Source organism: Sciurus vulgaris, assembly GCF_902686455.1.
Source record: "Sciurus vulgaris genome assembly, chromosome: 2".
Lineage (NCBI taxonomy): Eukaryota > Metazoa > Chordata > Mammalia > Rodentia > Sciuridae > Sciurus > Sciurus vulgaris.
In genome coordinates, this window is record NC_136462.1 from 129935345 (window position 1) to 129956016 (window position 20672).

Consider the following 20672-nt stretch of genomic DNA (forward strand, 5'->3'; position numbering starts at 1 on the left):
TTCTCTTTAGTGCACTGCTTTCTTGCTTGTTCATAGAGGATAGAGGAAATGAGGTTTACTTGCTTTAAGAGGAGAGAGAGAGAGAGAGACTTTGCTTATCAGAGAGAGAGACTTTGCTTAAGAGAGAAACTTGCTACGCCTTAAAGTCCTGCATCCTGTGAACTAAGGGTACATCAACCTAAGGTGCCCTAGTGATGCGACTCAGTTCTCCATTCCGCGATCTGCCTTCCGCCTCTGCCCCTACTCGCTGCTGTGTTCTTTCTTCTGGCTTTTCTGCTAATGGCTGCTGTTGCATATGTCCCTACTAGCTACTGCCGCGTGTTTTTCCCTCTGGCTGCTAATGGCTGCTGTAGCGTGTGTTTCCTTTCTTCTGGCTGCTGTTCGTGTGTGTCCTTCTTCTCCTGCTTTTCTTCTGCTAATGGCTGCTGTCTGTGTTTTTCCCTCTGGCTGCTTCTAATGGCTGCTGTGTTCTTTCTTCTTTGCTAATGGCTGCTGTTGTGTGTATGTCTCGCTCTGCCTATGCTTATATCACCTCCAGGACCGGAGAGCAGGGCCACGCCTCTTACGCAAAGATTAGGTGAGATGCTCGGAGCAGGCAATTAGTGCTCGAGAACACATGTGCATACATTGTGTGCGTGGACGAGAAAATCACCTGAGTGTGCTTATGTCAATTAACCTCCTCGCTGCCGATGTGATCAGGCGCCATCCCGGCACCGCCAACATGGCACAGCCCCCAACAGAGAAGAGTTAAATCATTAAGTCACATGGTAGTCATAGCTTTCTGAAGATATAGGGAAAAATATGTATCTTTAGGATCCTGCCTTAATCATAATCATAGTCATAGAAACATGAATAATACTGCCTGTAAACTGAATCACAAACGGTTCTTCAGCTCATAATATTCGTACTTTGATCTTTTTAGTATTTTCCAGTCATCTTTTTGATTGTGTTGATGGTTTTTATACAAGTCTCTTTAAGATTAACAATGCAGAGGTAAACACATGAGAGTCTTCATAAAAAATTTTGATGTGGCCACTTAATATTCTAGTCAACATTGATTCGTACTTCAATATTGAAATGGATTTTGGTGTTCCCTCATGAATATCTTCAAAGAAGAAAGTGATAAATTCATGCTTTAGGATGATGAATAGAATGTTGTATGTATACACACAATGGAATGTTATATGTGCACAAAAATAATGATATCCTATCATTTGCAACAAAATGAATGGCACCGGAGGCAGTTATATTAAGTGAAATAATTCAAAGACAGAAAGACAAATTCCACAGTTGTCTCTCATATGTGGAAGTTAAAAAAGTCCATCTGAATATAGGATAATGATTACTAGGAGCTAGTAAAGTAGAGGAGAGGTGGACAATGACTACTGAAATGGAGTTAAAAATAAGAAATTATGGTATTCTATAGCACAGTACTTGACTACAGTTCACAAAAACAAATTGCATTTTTTATGAAAAACTAGGAGATATGAGTTCAAAAGTTCAAAAAAAAAAAACAATATTAAGGGAATAGGAATTATCCTGATTTTATTACTATATATTATATCTATGTATTAGAATATACCTCATAAATATGTACAACTGCTACCTATTCATCAAAATTTGAATACATAGTCATATGTATATGTGTGTGTGTGTGTGTACATATATCTCCTTTTCATATACACACACATATTTAAGGGGAGGTAAATGTAAACTAATATTATTTGGTCATTATACATTGTATATAAGTATTGACTTATCAGTCTATACCCCAGAATAAAGTAGTAATAATTAAATTTAAAAAGAAATACATCTAGAGTTTTAGATCCTAAGAAGGTTAAATGCAGTGCACATTAAGTCCTGATATCAAATATATGAACCATTCATCCTTTGACCTCTAACTTCCAATCAGGCTAGAGGGTGGAGACAGGATGTTGAATTCTTTTCTCATGATGTAGTCTTAAGAATTAGGTTTGTTTGAAATGGCATCTTGCTGAGAATTCTGATACCCTAGCCGTCACTCTGCACTGTGTTCTTGCTGCCTGTGACATTATATTAACATTTTTAGCATCTGTTGCCTGATGTCTCTGAAGCTGGAGCATTGAGAGCTCACTGATCCTGATTTGCCACTTTGAGAGGGGCCACTTGTTGTCCATAGATTCTCAGGACTTATCTATGGCCGGCTACTCTACATGCTTTTATTTGTCTTTATGTGTGTGAAGGAATGATATTCAAAGTATATCTCATGATTTATTAAAATGGACAAACTGAAATGCAGAGGAAAAGGGGATTTGATTAATCATCAAGTATTATGATAAGGCTGATTAAAATGAAATGAATGGAATAACACACAATATGCTAAGATATTGATTTTAATATGCCTGTCATATCTCAAGGAGGGAGGTATGAAATTAGAGGGGTGAGAAGTTTTAAATTATAAAGCACAAAGAATAGCACCTAATTACTGTTATCCTTATCTCAGAAGTGAGAGATGATCACCTACAACTATGGACTACTCAAGAGCAAACCACATACCAATAAACTGTAAAACCTTATTCCTTTCTTTTGTTATTCTTTTTACCAAGATTTTCCCACCTGTGAAGAACAGGAGTCGCTTATTTCCCATCACTTGCTAAATGCCTATTATTAGGCAGTAGTTAGATACAACAATGGATGGGAAAATTTTAACTTGTAGGGGTTATAGGGAAATGTTACACTCTCAGGTTTATAATTAATTTGCAGTACCACAAAGAACATATGGTCCTTGGGCTGTGAGAGATAAACAACATCAAAAAGATAATCTAGACTGTTATTGTAGAAATAAATGGTCTAGGGCAGTGGGAGAAATGTAGTTTCACACTGAGAATCTAGACTGTTACACTCTTTGTATGTCAGGGAAGAAGATGGATGGTCACAGGCAGTAAAATGCTCCCATTCAATAAAGATATGGTCATCTCTGATTGGTTTGAGTGACAGATAGTTGTCTTTGCTTTATTATAATATCATCTGCATTACATTGTAGTTGTAGACCAACCCCTCTGTACTTGAGTGCCTTAGGGTAATGAGTATGCTCACTGCCTAGATGGTTATATAACTAGGGCAGTTGTAAACCACTGGAATAATGGAATGGGGGAGGTGGAGTATATTTACTGGGCACATTCAAAACCAAATAAATTGTAGAAAACAAACAAGAGGCCAATTCCTCCTTCTGGCTTCTGTCTACTCTCCCACTTTTTAGTCTTCCTTTGCTTGCAGAAGGGCAAACTTTTCCCTCTATTTCCACCCTTGCTTTGCACAATGAAACATCTTTTTGCTAAACCTCTAGTGCTTGCCTGAATTTTTATTGAGTGAAGGACATAATGACCAAGGAAATTTCTACTCGTGATTCCTGTATCAGTTTGGTTCCATGATTAAATTCACTAAATAATTTGGTACTCTCTAAGGATTCTGATTTCTGGTTGAGACCCTGTGCTTAGAACTGACCTTTCCTTGTTTTCTCCTCACTGCCAAACTTATTTTCCCTTTCCTCCTGCATAAGTCGCTTACCCCATGCAGTTCGTATGTTTTTTCCTTTTTTCGCGAGGTGGGGTCTCTTTTAAAATTCTGATAAGCTTCCACACATCTCTCTAGCGACTACACACCTACAAAAGATTGCAACTTCATTTTCTTCTCCTAATATCTCCACCTCTAGCCATGTTGAGATTTCTCCTGATCCTCTACTCAGTTTTTACATCTCTGTATTGCAATATACCTCCTTCAGTCAATTCAGGGATCTGCCAAAAACTCCGCCTCTTCCCTAACCCTAAAGCACAGTGCCTGTTGTTTCTGGGATCTTCTACATGGGTAGGTTCTCAGTCTCCTTGGCCCTCATTTGACCTCTTTCCTAATGCATCTCCAGGGACCACATAATTCACAGGAATCAGATTTCTTTCTTATCTTTGTCATTCTTACATGGACCTCTCAATTTTCCTTTAGGACCAAGTCCTTAAAACTATCTGGCCTAGGACACTGGTTTTCATATTAAGTCATCTTACAAACCTATCCTGTAAACCTCTCAAAACTCTTTGCCAGGGGACGTTTTCCTGCAGCAATTCTGGCATACTAGCCTCCTGCTTCAATAGGCTTGCTCCTCTCACACCTTCTACCCCCCAGGCTTGCCCGCTTTGTACTTTTATGAATTCTATCTTCCCATGACCTCTGGTGTGTTAGCAGCTTTCCTCTCACTAAACCATTTATTTTGCCTTTCCTTAGAGTGGCCATCTACTTGGAAATGGTCTATTTTAAACAATAAACACTCTTTCCTCTACTTCAGTTTGGGGTGGAAACCAGAAGAAAAGTATCCTATCTTCAATCCCTCCTCCTTCCACATTGGTCAGCCCACTTTGATCAAAGTCCCTATCTCTGGTGGATTTAATTGAATGGCTCTTCACCACTATACATTCTTTGGCTTCATGACATATGGTGACTGAAACCTCCACCCCCAGTAGCCACCATCAAAGTCAAAATGTCTCTTTTTCAGATACCATCAACAACATCACTAATCACCCTTGGGATTCACTAAGGTAACCATTATCTTCTTTCATTGATAGGGTGAGCTTTTCATGAATGTGAATAAAGCTGCTCATGTACCTGTCTATTCCTTTATAGCTACGGAGCTGCCCTCCTCTCCCTGTTTGTGCTTTTATCCAAGAAGTAGCTGATCCTTCTCCATTTCTATTTTTATGGGAGCATGGTCACTGGGTACTTGGCCCATGACATACATGTAAAGCACTCAAATGCATTTGTGTATTGCTGTCTGGTTCTCAAATTGTGCCCCCCAACACAGACTTTCTTACCTGCTGCTACATGTCTATGAATTGCTCTGTCTCTTTCATCATTTCTGATGGCAGGATTGAAAAACAGGGGGAAACTATCCTTGCTGATTTATGCAATGATAGTACAGGTCTTCTGCTTATAGAAAAATGTTATTTGGGATCTCTTCCAGCACAGGTCTGAGTTCCTCTTTCTTAGGACTGCCCACTTTCCCCTTGATCTTTATTCAACTTTGTGGCCTTTATTCTTTTCTCTAACTCCTGAAAATTTTAAGAGAACTTTAGAATTTCCCAACAGGAAGTCTGACTTCATTATCAATATTTGATGCTCTCAAACCTGGGTGATCAGCTGGGGTCCTTTGTTGCTTTCAGCACTAGTGTTCAGTTCCCACTATATGCCAATTGTGTACATGGACCATTAAGAGGCAAATTGTAAATTGATATAGTCCTAAGCAAAATTTATATATTCCCATCCAGCATGCTAATCAGAACCAACAGCTTATGAGTCACAGAGATGGATTTTCCTACAAAAGAGTTTCTTCCTTTTCCTTTACCCTTTCCCACTGATCATCTGAAGGCACAAGGTGGAGTCTGGTATAGTCGACTCATTCAGACGTTGGGAGTCTTCTGGAGTATGCCCCAGGGACCTGGTTTACACATGTCCCATAGAAATGGGAATGCCTGTTTCTGGTTACATGGTCCTCCACAAAACCAAAGTATTCTACTTATGGACTGGACTAGGATCCTGGATAGACTAAGAACATGTGGCCTAGGATCACACAATGCCATCTGAGAGCAAAAGGACATCTGGTCAAATGGACCTGCCTTTCTTGCTGTCTCTGTCTCTGTCTCCGTCTCTCTCTGTCTCTCTGTCTCTCTGTCTCTCTCTCTCTCTCTCTCCCTCTCTTTTTCCCTCCTTTTCTTTTTCAGATGGAAACCCAATGGTCAGCTGTAGTTATCTCCCATTTGGAATATATCCTAAATATCTGGGATAAATTTGACTCTGAGAGACTAATTAGGAAGAGACTAACATTTTATTGGAAGACTGCTTGGCTTAAATGTGAATTAGGGGACAAAGAGTGCTAGTCAAAGTGTTAATTATAATACAATCCTCCAAATGAACCTGTTCTGTAAAATAGAGGGAAAATGATCTGAGGTTCCCTATGCATAGACCTTCTTTTCACTAAGAAAACAAAAGGATGTGTGTTCTTAATACAAAATGTATTCATCGTTTCTGGTGGTATTGACAACTCAGCCCTCAAGGGTGGATGGCTCTCTTAAGTTGGGTCCTCCACAGTCTCCTCAGAATTAAGAAGAATCTGCAAAACCAAAACCTCCCCTCTATCAACCATTCCTTTCTGAATAGCCACCTCTGGGTAGCAGCTCTCCACATATCATAGATAACTCATCCAAACTTTTTCCTTTATAGGAAGCTGACCGTGAATTTGGACCTAGACAAGTTCTTGTGCCATTTTTCGTGTCAGATTTAAACAAATAAAACAGAATTTGGGAAGATTTTCTGAGAATTACAATAAATATACTGATACTTTCCAAAATTCAACCCATGATTCTGATTGACCTAGAAGGATTTCATTACAATTATAGGACTGACACAGGCAGACACAGAAGGGAGAGTTCCAGAGGGGCAGCTAGAATGTATGGTAATGACTCATATGTCCTTCACCCTAATGTACAGCCAGTGGAACTGATGGCAGTCCCAACTACATACCACCAATGAAATTATGATATGTATAAGGGAAAAGTTGAGACCACATGAATATTTGCTTAGTCACTGAACGAGCAGAGTAAAACCATTTAATTACTTTTACCTAGCTTCCATCAATCAAGGTTCTGAGGAAAGACCAGCTGCTTTCATGGAGTACCTAAAGGAGGCACTAGTTAAACATATCCCTCTGAACCCTTCTTTTGAAGGAAAGCTGCTTCTCAGTGACCTCCCAATCAGCTCCAGCTAATAGAGAAGGTTATAAAAAGTGACTTTCAGGGCCAGGATCTTCCCTGTTGACTTTTTCTGTGTGGTTTCTCAGATCTTCTATAACTGGAACAAGAAAAAGAAAAATCTCAGAGGAGAGACTGAAGCAGAGATACCCAATTACTGACTGCCTTTAAAGGTTCATCTTTCACACCCCTGCAGGGACTGCTGTCCTGTTGAGATCTGTCACTGGTGCAAGCAGATTGAAAACTGAAAGAACTGTCCCAAGACAAGACTCCCAGGACCCCTTGTCTACTGTGGGAAAAGGGGCCTTGAAAAGTATGCTTTCTTGCATGCTGAAGGGCATTTGGGCCACTAGTTTTCCAAATGGTAAGACAAAAATGAGGATGCCTTTGAAATCATCTAAGCACCCAACAAATACCATCCTGATCTGTGTGGCTGAGCTGAGAGAACTGTTCAAAGTGGGAAACAGGACCATTCAATTCCTTTTAGAGATAGGCATCTCTCACAGTGTTTTAACGCCCTTCTCTGGTATCTTGTTTCCTGACCCCTGCACAGTAATGGGTATCAATGACAAACCTAAGGAAAGATTTTTTTTTTAATGTTTGTATTTGGGAACAAAATTGTTTACTTATTCTTTCTTGGTTATGTCAGAATCTTCATGTACAACCAGAGAAACAAGTTGTACCCCATTTGTTTACAATTAAAAAAAAAGAAAAAAAAAAAAAAAAAGAATGAACTGTTCCTTTCCTAGGGAGAAATATTTTAACTAAGCTAGATGCTTACCTAACTATAAAACCAGTTACAATACTCACTCTGCTCCTGGCATTGACTGCTGAGGATCTGCCATCACAGGACCCTATAGGAGATCTTCCTGTCAATCCTGTGAAGTGGAAAAGACAAAAATATGAGCAGAACAGACTTTATGGGCCTTCTCAATTCCCATAGCATAAAGAATATCCACTAAAGAAAGAAGCTACAGAGGGGCTAACCACCCTGAGAAGCAAGTTCTTAGTCCACAACTTGCTTAATCCCCTGTGACTATATGTACGATATACACATGTTGTCTCTATGCAAGACAAATGAGGAATACAGGTTGGTTCAAAATTTGAGAATCATTGATATAGCTGATATCCCTATTCACCCAGTGGTTCCAAACTCCTCTGCACCTCCAGGAAGGATCCCTAAGGGAACATACTGTTTCACCAGGTTGTACATAAAAGATGTTTTCTTTTGTATTCCTTTCGTTTCTGACTCTTAATGTCTGTTTACTTCAGAGTGGACTCACCTGAAAGGAAGAAAGAACAAAACAAATAAACTGGACAGCACTCCCACAAGGATTCTGGGACAGTCCCCACTTTTGTGAACAGACATTTTAGCTGCTGACTTACAATATGCTGATGATGTGTTCATTTGTTGTCCTATGGAAAAATCAGCAAAGATCCATGCTGTCCACATCTTAAATTTCCTAGATGAAATAAGATATAAGGTATCAAATGCACAGTTGGTTTAACAAAAAGGCAAATATTTGGGTTTTATTCCAGCCCCCAGGAAAAGAGCTCTCTCTCCTGAGAGGATACAAACTATATTACTGTTGCTTGTACCCACAACTGTGAGATAGGTTTATGCCTTTTTAGGTCTCACAGGATTCCACAGACTCTGGATTCCAGGGTGTGGGAAGATTGATAGATCCTTGTATAAAGTTTAAAAAAGGAAAACCTGAGGTGTATCAGCAAATCCTGGAAACTGACAAAAAAAAAATTCCTTCCTAAAACTTTAAAGATTTCCTTTTACAGGCTCTTTAGGATTGTCTTTAAGAGACAAACATAAAAATCTCAAAAAAAAAAAAAAAAAAAAAAAAGAGAGAAACCTTTTCAATATTATGCAACTGAAAGGCAGACACTGTCCTGGGAATGCTAACCCAGACTTAGGCCTGTAAAAAAATGTCAGTCAGTCCTTCCTTCCTCCATTCTTGCCCCCCTCACTAACCCTAACCCTAAACCTAATCCTAACCCTAACGCTAGGGAAAAAATGGCAGAATGATTCAAACATTGCCCAGTGTAAATTTATGATTACACGAATGGTATGCCTTTACTCCATGTACAGAGACAAATTGTATCCTATTTGTTTATAATAATAAAAAAAAGACAAGACCAAAAAAAAAAAAAAAAAAGTCAGTTACCTATCCAAACAGATTCAGTAACAAGAGGATGTCTAAGTTGTTTAAGGGGAATGACTATTTCAACCCTCTTGATATAGGAATCTCTCAAATTAACTCTGGGAGCCGCTCTAGAGATTTATACACCCCCTCATCTGTCTCCCCTATTAGAATTTAAAGGGACACACTGGCTGCCTAACAGTTGACTGTTACAATATCAAACCATTATTAGGAAACCCTGACATAGTCATAAAAAGGTACAACACTCCAAATTCAGCTACTTTCTTATCCCATCAGATGACGTCAAACTCCCTATTCTTGATTACTTATGATTATCTTTACCTGTACAATAGACCTAAGCGACAGTCCCTTAGACAATCCATATTGTGTCTGGTATAGGGATGAAAGTTCTTATGTAGAAGATGGCATTAGCCAAGCTGGGTACAAAATAATTTCTTTGCAAGAAGTAATAGAGGATAAGGCATTACCCTCTGGAATTTCAGCTCAGTGAAACTTATACCTTCAATAAGGGTATTGCAATTAATAAGAAAGTGTTACAATATATACAGGCTGAAAATAGGTCTTTCAATCTATTGAAGAGCATCGAGCTATTGTGAATTGAGCTGCTATAAACATTGATGTGACTGCATCACTGTAGTATGCTTATTTTAAGTCCTTTGGGTATAAATCAAGAAGTGGGATAGCTCGGTCAAATGGCGAGTTCATTCCAAATTTTCTAAGGAATCTCCATGCTACTTTTCAGAGAGGCTGCACCAATTTGCAATCCCACCAGCAATGTATAAGTGTACCTTTTCCCCCTAGATGCCCTTGAATAGATGAATGGATAAAGAAATTGTGTTATATATACACAATAGAATATTACTTAGCCATAAATAAGAATAAAATTATGGAATTTGAAGGTAAATGGATGGAGTTGGAGAATATCATGCTAAGTGAAATAAGCCAATTCCCCCAAAATCAAAGTCCTAATGTTTTCTCTGATAAGTGGATGCTGATACATAATAGGGGTGGGGATGGTTGGGGGGTAAGGGAAGAATGGAAGAACGTTGGATTGTGTACAGGGAAATGAGGGGGTGGGGAGGAAAGATGGTGGAATGACATAAACATCATTCCCTATGTACATGTGTGATTACATGAATGGTGTGACTCTACATCGTGTACAACCAGGGAAATGAAAAGTTGCATGTATAACATGACATGACATGACATGACAATAAGACAACTAATAAAAAAATGCCTTTCTTATGCTACGTGCCCATGCAGCTATTTAGAAAGAAGGATAATTTTTATGATTTATTTATTTTTGCTGTTGAGAACCTTTATTTTATTTATTTATTATTTGTGGTGCTGAGGATCAAACCCAGGGCACCACAGGTGCCAGGCAAGCACTCTACCACTGAGCCACAACCCCAGTTCCAAGAAGGATGATTTTTAACTGTCAAAATAATTCCATTAAACCAAGTAGTAGGATAGCTTGGTCAAAAGGTGGTTCCATTCTAAGTTGTCTGAGGAACCTCCCTACTGATTTCTACAATGGTTGTAGCAATTTGCATTCCCACCAATAATGTATGAGCTTACCTTTTTCCTACATCCTCATCAACATTTATTGTTGTTTGCATTCTTGATCATTGCCATATTGATTGGAGAGAGATGAAATCTTAGAGTAGTTCTGATGTGCATTTTTCTAATTGCTATTACCCAGCTATCCCATGCCTTGGTTTATACCCAAAGGACTTAAAATCAGCATACTACAGTGATGCAGCCACATCAATATTTACAACAGCTCAATTCACAGTAGCTAAACTATGGAACCAATCTAGGTGTCCTTCAACAGATGAAGGGGAAGGGGTATGGGGGATAGGAAGGATAGTGAAGTGAAACAGACATTATTACCTCATACATATGTGACTGCATGACTGATGTGATCCTACAACATGTACAATCAGAAGAATGAGAAATTGTATTCCACTTATGTATGATTTATAAAAATGCATAAATGCATTCTACTGTCATGTATAACTAATTAGAACATTTAAAAATTTTGTTAAAAATATTCCCATTAAGTATGATAATCAAATATTTATTTCAGGTGGTTCAAAAGTGGCATTGTCCACGCAGGGGATACCAGTGGGGAGAATCTGAGATTGAATGAGAAATCAGATTTACAGATGTTACAGTCAAACAGTCGGCCTTGGCTCCATTAGACATTTCTCTTGTCCTACAAATGTGACCATCTCTTCTATAACCCTTGCTATAAATCAGAGCAAGGGCCAATGAGAAGTCATGCTTTAGATTCAAAGGGATGGTTTTGTCATAAGAAAATGTCATTCATATTCCCCAAGCTAGTCAATGGGAGATTATAAAAGTTTATTCAAATTTTGCCATTTTAGAAGAGACAAATTCAGCTATGTGATATTTTATTCACAGGAAAAGGGTTAAAAATTTATTTTAAAAGGTGACTAGAGACTGTTCTACTTATGAGTTAATTGCCTCCAGAATAGAGAACCCCTTCTTTCCCAGACCTCACCAGCTCAAAGTCTGAGTTCCTATCTAGGGGAAGATTGGTAAATAGACTTTGATTAGTTATCTCTGTATCAGGGATTTAGAATCTTGCTGGATTTCTGTAGACATCTTTACAGAATAGGTTGAGGCCTTTCCTACTGGAACTGAAAAGGTCTTTGAAGTGATTAAGGCTTTCTCCACAAGAAATAACCCTCAGGATTGGCCTCCCCATATCACTCCAGAGTGATATTGGGCCTTTTTTTGTTTTTGAAATCACACAACAAATGACCAAGGCCTTACAATTGTTTTATTTGCATTCTTCCAGAAGACCTCAATCTTTAAGAAAGTAAAAAGGGCCAAACGAACTTTAAAGTTACATCTTAAAAACCTGTGACAGGAATGGTCCATACTGTGAAGGAAGGTTCTTACCTCTGGTTCTTCTCTGTTTTAAGATGGCCCCATATCCTCACCCTTATGAGGTCCTATATGGGAGGCCATTTCTCAGAAATATTCTTTTTTGATAAAGAGCAGGTTGCATTGTTTAAATATGTGATTGCTTCATGTCAATCCCTGTGGGCCCTCCAAAGGTATGATCCTAAGACTTTTTCAAAGACTGGAAAAGAAAAAATAACCTTTTTATGAACCTGGTTATTTACTACTCATTAAGACTTATGGAAGGGCCCATCATTCACTGTTACGATTTGGATATACGGTGCCCCCCAAAAGCTCCTGTGTTAATACAGGTATGTTCAGAGGTAAAATGATTTGATTATGGGTTATAACCTCGTCAGTTCATCCTGGTTCAAATGGCATGACTGGATGGTAACTGTACACAGATGGGGTGTAGCTGGAGGAGGTGGGTCACTGGGGATGTGACCTGGAAGGGTGCATCTGCCTTGATGCCTACCTCCCTACACTGTGCTCTCCCTCTTTCTGATTTCTAGCCATTGTGAATGGAACAACCTTCCTTGACCATGCCCTTCTTCCATGAGGTGTGGTCTCACCTTTGGCCCAAAACAACAGACTTGGGTCTATGGACTAAGACTGCTGAAACCGAGAGCCCCAAATAAACTTTTCTTTCTCTTAGTGTTTCTTGTTGGGTGTTTTGGTCACAGTGATGCAAAGCTGACCAACCCACCCACAAAGTTAGTTCCTGTGTGAAAGGGGCCGTTACCAGTTCTCCTTTCTTCTCCAACAGCCATCAAGTCCCAGAAATCTCCAAATGGATATATTACTCCCAAGTAAAGTCTTGGGCATCGTCCACTCTTCTAGAGGATCTGTCACATAAAACAGAAGTACATGTTATACACTGACAGAAGACTTAAAGTTATCCATTTAAAAAGGCTCTTAAAGATAAGTAAATGCGTTTGGTTCCCCTGCAACTCTTATAACTCCCTTAGGTGGGCTCCTGTTCTGGGAACTGCTCTCTGTGAGGGTCTTCTCTGCCACGTCCCATGTAGAGGAGTAAAGGGTTAACTGCCGGAGGAGGGTGTTGGTGGTTTTTCTATCTATTACTCAAAAAATTTATCTACTCAATGAACACAAGAGCCAACACTCTTTTTATGAGAGGGGCCATGACAGGTTTGGTTATACCAGCTCTCACTTCTTACAACAACAACATGGAGTCGCCCAACTCTCTTTTATTTATAATATACAGGAAAAGGGGGCCAGGACCAGGAGGAGCTTCTTCTTTGATGGACAGAATAGGGTGGAGTTAGGGGAGCCATCCTGTTAGGGGAAAATTCCAGAAGGAGACAGGGAACCATTCCCAGGCAGTGCCACATGCTTCCCAGCAGTTCCTAGAAGCCAGGCCTCTGTGTCCCATGGCTCAACCTAGTCTGATTCTGCTAAATAAGGGTGGCCTCCCACAGTTCTCTGTGGATTTATTGTGTTTGTGACTTTGCTACTTGAAAAGTTTTATTCTCAAAGATAAGCAAGTCCTTCACCAAGTCCCACTAATATGGGTTTTCTCTCCAAAAGATTACTGCTCTGACCTCCCTTGTTTTAGTCCTCTTCACTGTCCAAGTTTCATCTAGTCCTTTCATTCAGCATGAATCCTTCCCTCCCGATGATGACTCATTCACTTTGGTAAATGATACCTCCACTCTTCTTAATTCTATGTTTCCTTGTTGGATTTGCATATGTATTAGTAGCCGGGAACTACACATGCAGTTCCTCTTCTCAGTTCTGGGTCTCTATGCTGGCCCAGTTACATGTTTTCACCCACAGTGTTCCTGGAGCCAGAGGCACAACTACTGTCAATGTGCAAAACAACTTTATGCCCTGTGTTAAGGCTTAGCTAGAACAATTTGCTCATACAGCCACTTCTAGACTCCTAGTGGACCCTCTCCTCACCCTTCTCAATGTCCCAAGGGCAAATTTCCCTTTTTCATTCAAAACATGGGAGGAAATGATCCCAACATGGGAAGCTAAAGTTCCAACCAGTGTTGTCATTGTTTTAAAGTGTCTATGGAGAAAAAAATAAGGAGATATAGGGATTGGTTCTGGTCTTTTCAATTATATCTTGTGAGCAGGGGGAAATCAAGATGAGACAGATCTGACTGTGATTCCCCAGCCCTCACCTATGATCCTGCCTTCAACTTCCTGTACTTATTCAGAAAACATTTGATACTGCCAAGGACACCCTACTATCCAGACTTGATTTTCCTGGATCATCAAGCAAATTCTTGCTCAGACCAGATGTTATCACCTCTTAGATGACATCTCCCTTCTCTGGGAACCAAAAAGAGACACTGTGTATACTTAAAACATCAGTAGTCCTCTACTTTTCTTCTCTCAATGATGTCCTCTGGCAGATCAGGGACTTAATGTCTATACTCAAAACTAGTCAGTCTTTTACCTTGCTGGATCCATGGGATGAATTGAAACAACAAAAGCAGCAACAAAGTTTTTTTTTTTTTTTTCCATCCATTTTTGCTAAGTTGAACCTGCACACAGAGTTCGCTTTATCTGTGAAACAAAGGCTCTCCTTTTACACTGGAGAGGAACTTGTGCATTAGAATATGTAACTCCTCAAATTGATGTGGCCTGGAAAAACACCTCCTTTCCTCTATCTGTATTCATACTCCAAAGAATAAAAATATGGGGATCCCCATATTTACTGCTTTTGGTGTATCCACTGAATTTGAGGGAGACACTTTGGGGGAAACATCTCTTCACAAATTTTTTTAGCTATCACCAGAAACCACAGAAGTAATTAAAAAGACAGCAGTGAGCCAGCCCGCCTGACCCCCACACCTAGGTCAGACACCATCGCTGAGCCTGCCGGCCTGCCCTGCTACTGCTGAGGGACACTACACTTGCCTCTATGCTGACTCAGTGCACCCTCACTGGGGTCCCCAGCTTCTTTGGAGGCTGGTGCAGGCATTTTGAATTATTCCTGAGGGCATGGCCATCACCATCAAAAGGGCGGCTCCCTTCCTGAGACAGCTACAGGAGACTGGAGGCCCATTGACAGGACTCAGGATTTAAGAAGAGGAGGTATTAAGAGACTCGGGACAAACTTAGAGTTGCCGGGTGAGCCTCTCCACTGGGTGAGGCTCCCTGGACAGGTCAGTAGTCCCGAATGCAGGGAACTTCATGGAGTAGAGTTGCCCAGTGAGACTCCCCTGCTGGAGCTGTGAACCCAGACAACTGGGAGCATTTTAGAGGAGGCCCACCCAGCAAGAGGCTTAGGCACAGAGCAAGGGTCCCAGGCCTGGGCAGTAGGTCCAGTCCCCAGGGAATGTCATAGAGGAGGGCCGCTCAGAAAGAGAGTCCCTCACAGGGCCAGGTCCCCCAGACCAGGTGGTAGTTCTGGGCCCCAGAGAAGGTCACAGAGGAGAGCTGCCCAGCGAGAGTCTCAATCACAGGGTGAGGCTCCCTGGCCCAGGAGGTAGGTCCAGACCCTTGGGAATGTTGCAGAGGAGGGTTGCCCAGCCAAGGTGGTAGTTCTGGACTGAAAGGAACTTCTTGGAAGAGAGCTGCCCAGCGAGACGTCCCCACTGGGTGAGTCTTCCCCGCCGGGCAAGGCTTTCCCACCAGGGTGGTAGAACTAGAGACACAGGCCCAGACCAGCCATGCCCCAGCCCACAGTCTAGTCCCCCCTTTTGACTGACCATCGGTCAACAGAGGAGGCCCCTCTGCCCACTGACAGGGACTATACCCCACCTGAAGGCCACCACACTTAGAGGTGCAGCTTCCTTGTATATCACTGCATTACCAAGTTCCTCCAAGACTTCAGGCTACTGAAGGCTAGGAGGTAGTTATTGGAAATCCACAGGGACACTATAAGTCAATAGAGTTTCACTACTAGAGGGGTAGATACCTGACCAATATGAGAAAACAAGAGAAGAAAATGTCCCAAACAAACCTAGATGCTACAGAAATAAAATCCAATGATAGCATGGCAGAAGAAATGTCAGAAAGGGAGTTCAGAATGTACATAATTAAAATGATCAGAGAAGCAAATGATGAGATGAAAGAGAAAATGCAGGCTTTGAATGATCACACCACCCAACAGTTAAAAGAGCAAATGTGGGACACAAAAGATCATTTCAATAAAGAGTTAGAGATACTGAAAAGAAACCAGACAGAAATCCTTGAAATGAAGGAAATAATAAACCAAACTAAAAACTCCATAGAAAGTATAACCAATAGGATAGAACACCTGGAAGAAAGAACCTCAGACAGTGGAAACAAAATATTTAATATTGAAAACAAAGTTGACCAAACAGAGAAGATGGTAAGAAATCATGAATAGAATCTACAAGAATTATGGGATATCATGAAAAGGCCAAATTTAAGAATTATTGGAATTGAGGAAGGCACATAGAAACAAACCAAAGGAATGAACAATCTATTCAATGAAATAATATCAGAAAATTTCCCACATCTGAAGAATGAAATGGAAAATCAAGTATAAGAGGCTTATAGGACTCCAAATATATAAAATTACAGTAGACCCACACCAAGGCACATTATAATGAAAATACCTAACATGCAAAATAAAGACAGAATTTTAAAGGCTGCAAGAGAAAAGAATCAAATTACTCTCAGAGGGAAACCAATATGAGTATCAGCAGATTTTTCAACCCAGACCATAAAAGCTAGAAGGGCCTGGTACAATATTTTTCAAGCGCTGAAAGAAAATGGATGCCAACCAAGAATCTTTTTTTTTTTTACATTTTTTTAGATGTCAGTAGATCTTTATTTTATTCACTTATTTATATATGGTGCTGAGAATCGAACCCAGTGCCTCACGCATGCCAGGCGAGCACTCTACCACTGAGCCAAAACCCCAGCCCAACAAAGAATCTTATACCCAGAAAAACTTACCTTCGGATTTGATGATGAAATAAAATCCTTCCATGATAAACAAAAGCTAAAAGAATTTACAAAAAGAAAGCCAGCACTACAGAACATTCTCAGCAAAATATTCTACGAGGAAGAGATGAAATACAAAAATGTAAATCAGCAAACGGAGGAACTACCCTAAAGGAATAGCCAAATAAAGGAGAAACCAAGCCCTGTCAAAAAACAAAAAATGAGCCAAATGACTGGGAATACAAATCATATCTCAATAATAATCCTGAATGTTAATGGCCTGAACTCATCAATCAAAAGACATAGACTGGCAGATTGGATTAAAAAGAAAGATCCAACAATATGCTGCCTGCAAGAGACTCATCTCATAGAAAGAGATACCCACAGACTAAAGGTGAAAGGATGGGAAACAACATACCATGCACATGGACATAGCAAAAAAGCTTGAGTATCCACCCTCATTTCAGATAATGTGGACTTCAAGCCAAAGTTAGTCAGAAGGGATAAAGAAGGACATTACATACTGCTTAAGGGAAGCATAAATCAGCAAGACATAACAAGCATAAATATCTATGCCCCAAACAGTGGCTTATCCATGTACATCAAACAAATCCTTCTCAATTCTAGAAATCAAATAGACCACAACACAATAATACTAGACAATTTTAACATACCTCTCTCACCACTGGATAGATCCCCCAAACAAAAATTGAACAAAGAAACCATAGATCTCAATACACAATCAATTATTTAGACTAACGGACATATACAGAATAAACCATCCAACAAAGAGGGAATATACTTTCTTCTCAGCATCACCTGAATCCTTCTCTAAAACAGACCATATTTTATGCCACAAAGCTACTGTTAGCAAATATAAGAAGATAGAGATACTACCCTGTATCCTATCAGATCATAATGGATTGAAATTAGAAATAAATGACAGAATAAAAAACAGAAACTTCTCCAATACCTGGAGATTAAATAATTGACTATTATATGATGAATGGATAACAGAAGACATCAGGAGGGAAATAAAAAAATTCTTAGAAGTAAATGAGAAGAAAGACACATCATATCAAAATCTCTGGGACACTATGAAAGCAGTACTTAGAGGAAGATTTATTTCATGGGGCGCATTCAACAAAAGAAGTAGAAATCAACAAATAAACGACTTAACACTACAGCTCAAAGCCCTAGAAAAAGAAGAGCAGACCAACACCAAAAGTAGTAGAAGACAGGAAATAGTTAAGATCAGAGCCGAAATCAATGAAATAGAAACAAAAGGAACAATCAAAAAAATTAACAAAATAAATAGTTGGTTCTTTGAAAAGATAAACAAAATTGATAAACCCTTAGCCCCACTAACAAAGAGAAAGATGGAGAAAACTCAAATTACTAAAATTCAGAATGAACAAGGAAATATCAAAACAGACATGAGTGAAATACAAAACATAATTAGAAGCTATTTTGAAAATCTATACTCCAACAAAACAGAACACCTCGAAGACATCAACAGGTTTCTAGAAACATATGAATTGCCTAAACTGAACGAGGACGACATAAACAATTTAAATAGACCAATTTCAAGTACTGAAATAGAAGAAGTCATCAAAAGCCTACCAACAAAGAAAAGTCCGGGACCAGATGGGTTCTCAGCCGAGTTCTACAAAACCTTTAAAGAAGAGCTCATTCCAATACTTCTCAAAGTATTCCATAAAATAGAAAAGGAGGGAACCCTCCCAAACTCATTATGAAGCCAATATCACCCTGATACCAAAACCAGACAAAGACGCATACAGGAAAGAAAATTTCAGACCAATATCCTTAATGAACATTGACACAAAAAATCTCAACAAAATTTTAGCAAATCGCATACAAAAATATATTAAGAAGATAGTGCACCATGATCAAGTGGGTTTTATCCCAGGGATGCAAGGTTGGTTCAACATCCAGAAATCAATAAATGTCATTCACCATATCAATAGACTTAAAGTTAAGAATCACATTATTATTTGATAGATGCAGAAAAACCATTCAATAAAATACAGCATCCCTTCATGCTCAAAACACTAGAAAAAATAGGGATAGTGGGAACATTCCTTAACATTGTAAAGGCCATCTACGCTAAGCCCATGGCCAATATCATTCTAAATGGTGAAAAACTGAAAGCATTCCCCCTAAAAACTGGAACAAGGCAGGAACGCCCTCTTTTACCACTTCTATTTCACACTGTCCTTGAAACTCTAGCCAGAGCAATTAGACAGACCAAAGAAACTAAAGGGATATGAATAGGAAAAGAAGAATTCAAACTATCCCTGTTCACTGATGACATGATTATATATTTAGAGGAACCTGGAAATTCCACCAGAAAACTCTTAGAACTCATAAGTGAATTCAGTAAAGTAGCAGATTATAAGATCAATGCTCATAAATCCAATGCATTTTTATACATAAGTGATGAATCTTCAGAAAGAGAAGTTAGGAAAACTACCCCATTCACAATAGCATCGAAAAAAATAAAATACTTGGGAATCAATCTCACAAAAGAGGTGAAAGACCTCTACAATGAGAACTATACAACACTAAAGAAAGAAATTAAAGAAAACCTTAGAAGATGGAAAGATCTTCCATGTTCTTGGATAGGAAGAATTAATATTGTCAAAATGGCCATACTACCTAAAGTGCTATACAGATTCAATGCAATTCCAATTAAAATTCCAATGACGTACCTTCAGAAATAGAGCAAGCAATCAGGAAATTCATCTGGAAGAATAAGAAACCCAGAATAGTTAAAGCAATCCTTAGCAGGAAGAGTGAAGCAGGGGGTATCGCAACACCACAACTTCAACTATTCTACAAAGCAATAGTAACAAAAATGGCATGGTATTGGAACCAAAATAGACAGGTAGATCAATGGTATGGAATAGAGGACATGGACACAAACCCAAATAAATACAATATTCTCATACTAGACAAAGGGGCCAAAAATATGCAATGGAGAAAAGATAGCCTCTTCAACAAATGGTGCTGGGAGAATTGGAAATCCATATGCAATAGAATGAAACTAAACCCCTATCTCTCACCCTGCACAAAACTCAACTCAAAATGGATCAAGGACCTTGAAATCAGACCAGAGACCCTTCATCTTATAGAAGAAAAAGTAGGTCCAAATCTGCAACATGTTGACTTAGGATCAAACTTTTTTTAATAGGACTCCCATAGCACAAGAAATAAAATCAAGAATTAACAACTGGGATAGATTCAAACTAAAAACCTTCTTCTCAGCAAAGGAAACTATCAGCAATGTGAAGAAAGAGCCTACAGAGTGGGAGAAAATCTTTGCCACTCATACTTCAGAGAGAGCATTGATTTCCAGAATCTATAAAGAACTCAAAAAACTCTACACCAAGAATACAAATAATCCAATCAACAAATGGGCTAAGGAAATGAACAGACACTTCACAGAAGAAGATCTACAAGCAATCAACAGATATATGAAAAAATGTTCAACATCTCTAGTAATAAGAGAAATGCAAATCAAAACTACCCTAAGATTCTATCTTTCCCCAATTAGAATGGCAATTATCAAGAATACAAGCAACAATAGGTGATGGAGAGGATTTCGGGTAAAAGGTACACTCATACATTGCTGGTGGGGCTGCAAATTAATGCAACCACTCTGGAAAGCAGTGTGGAGATTCCTTAGAAAACTTGGAGTGGAACCAGCATTTGACCCAACTATCCCTCTCCTTGGCCTATACCCAAAGGACTTAAAATCAGCATACTACAGAGATACAGCCACATCAATGTTCATAGCTGCTCAATTCACAATAGCCAGATTGTGGAACCAACCTAGATGCCCTTCAATGAATGAATGGATAAAGAAACCGTGGTATATATA

The 20672-nt window shown here is 39.3% G+C and overlaps 1 long non-coding RNA gene across 1 annotated transcript in view; it reads right to left on the minus strand.

Annotated features, from left to right (window-relative positions):
* The window catches only part of LOC306650480, a 246344-nt gene that overhangs the window by 52721 nt on the left and 172951 nt on the right, over positions 1-20672 (minus strand). The window contains exons 9-11 of the long non-coding RNA XR_013760934.1: positions 12618-12720; positions 7578-7645; positions 6641-6867 (exon numbers count right to left, since the gene is read on the minus strand). This is a non-coding gene — a long non-coding RNA (uncharacterized lncRNA). The remainder of the gene's footprint in view (positions 1-6640; positions 6868-7577; positions 7646-12617; positions 12721-20672) is intronic.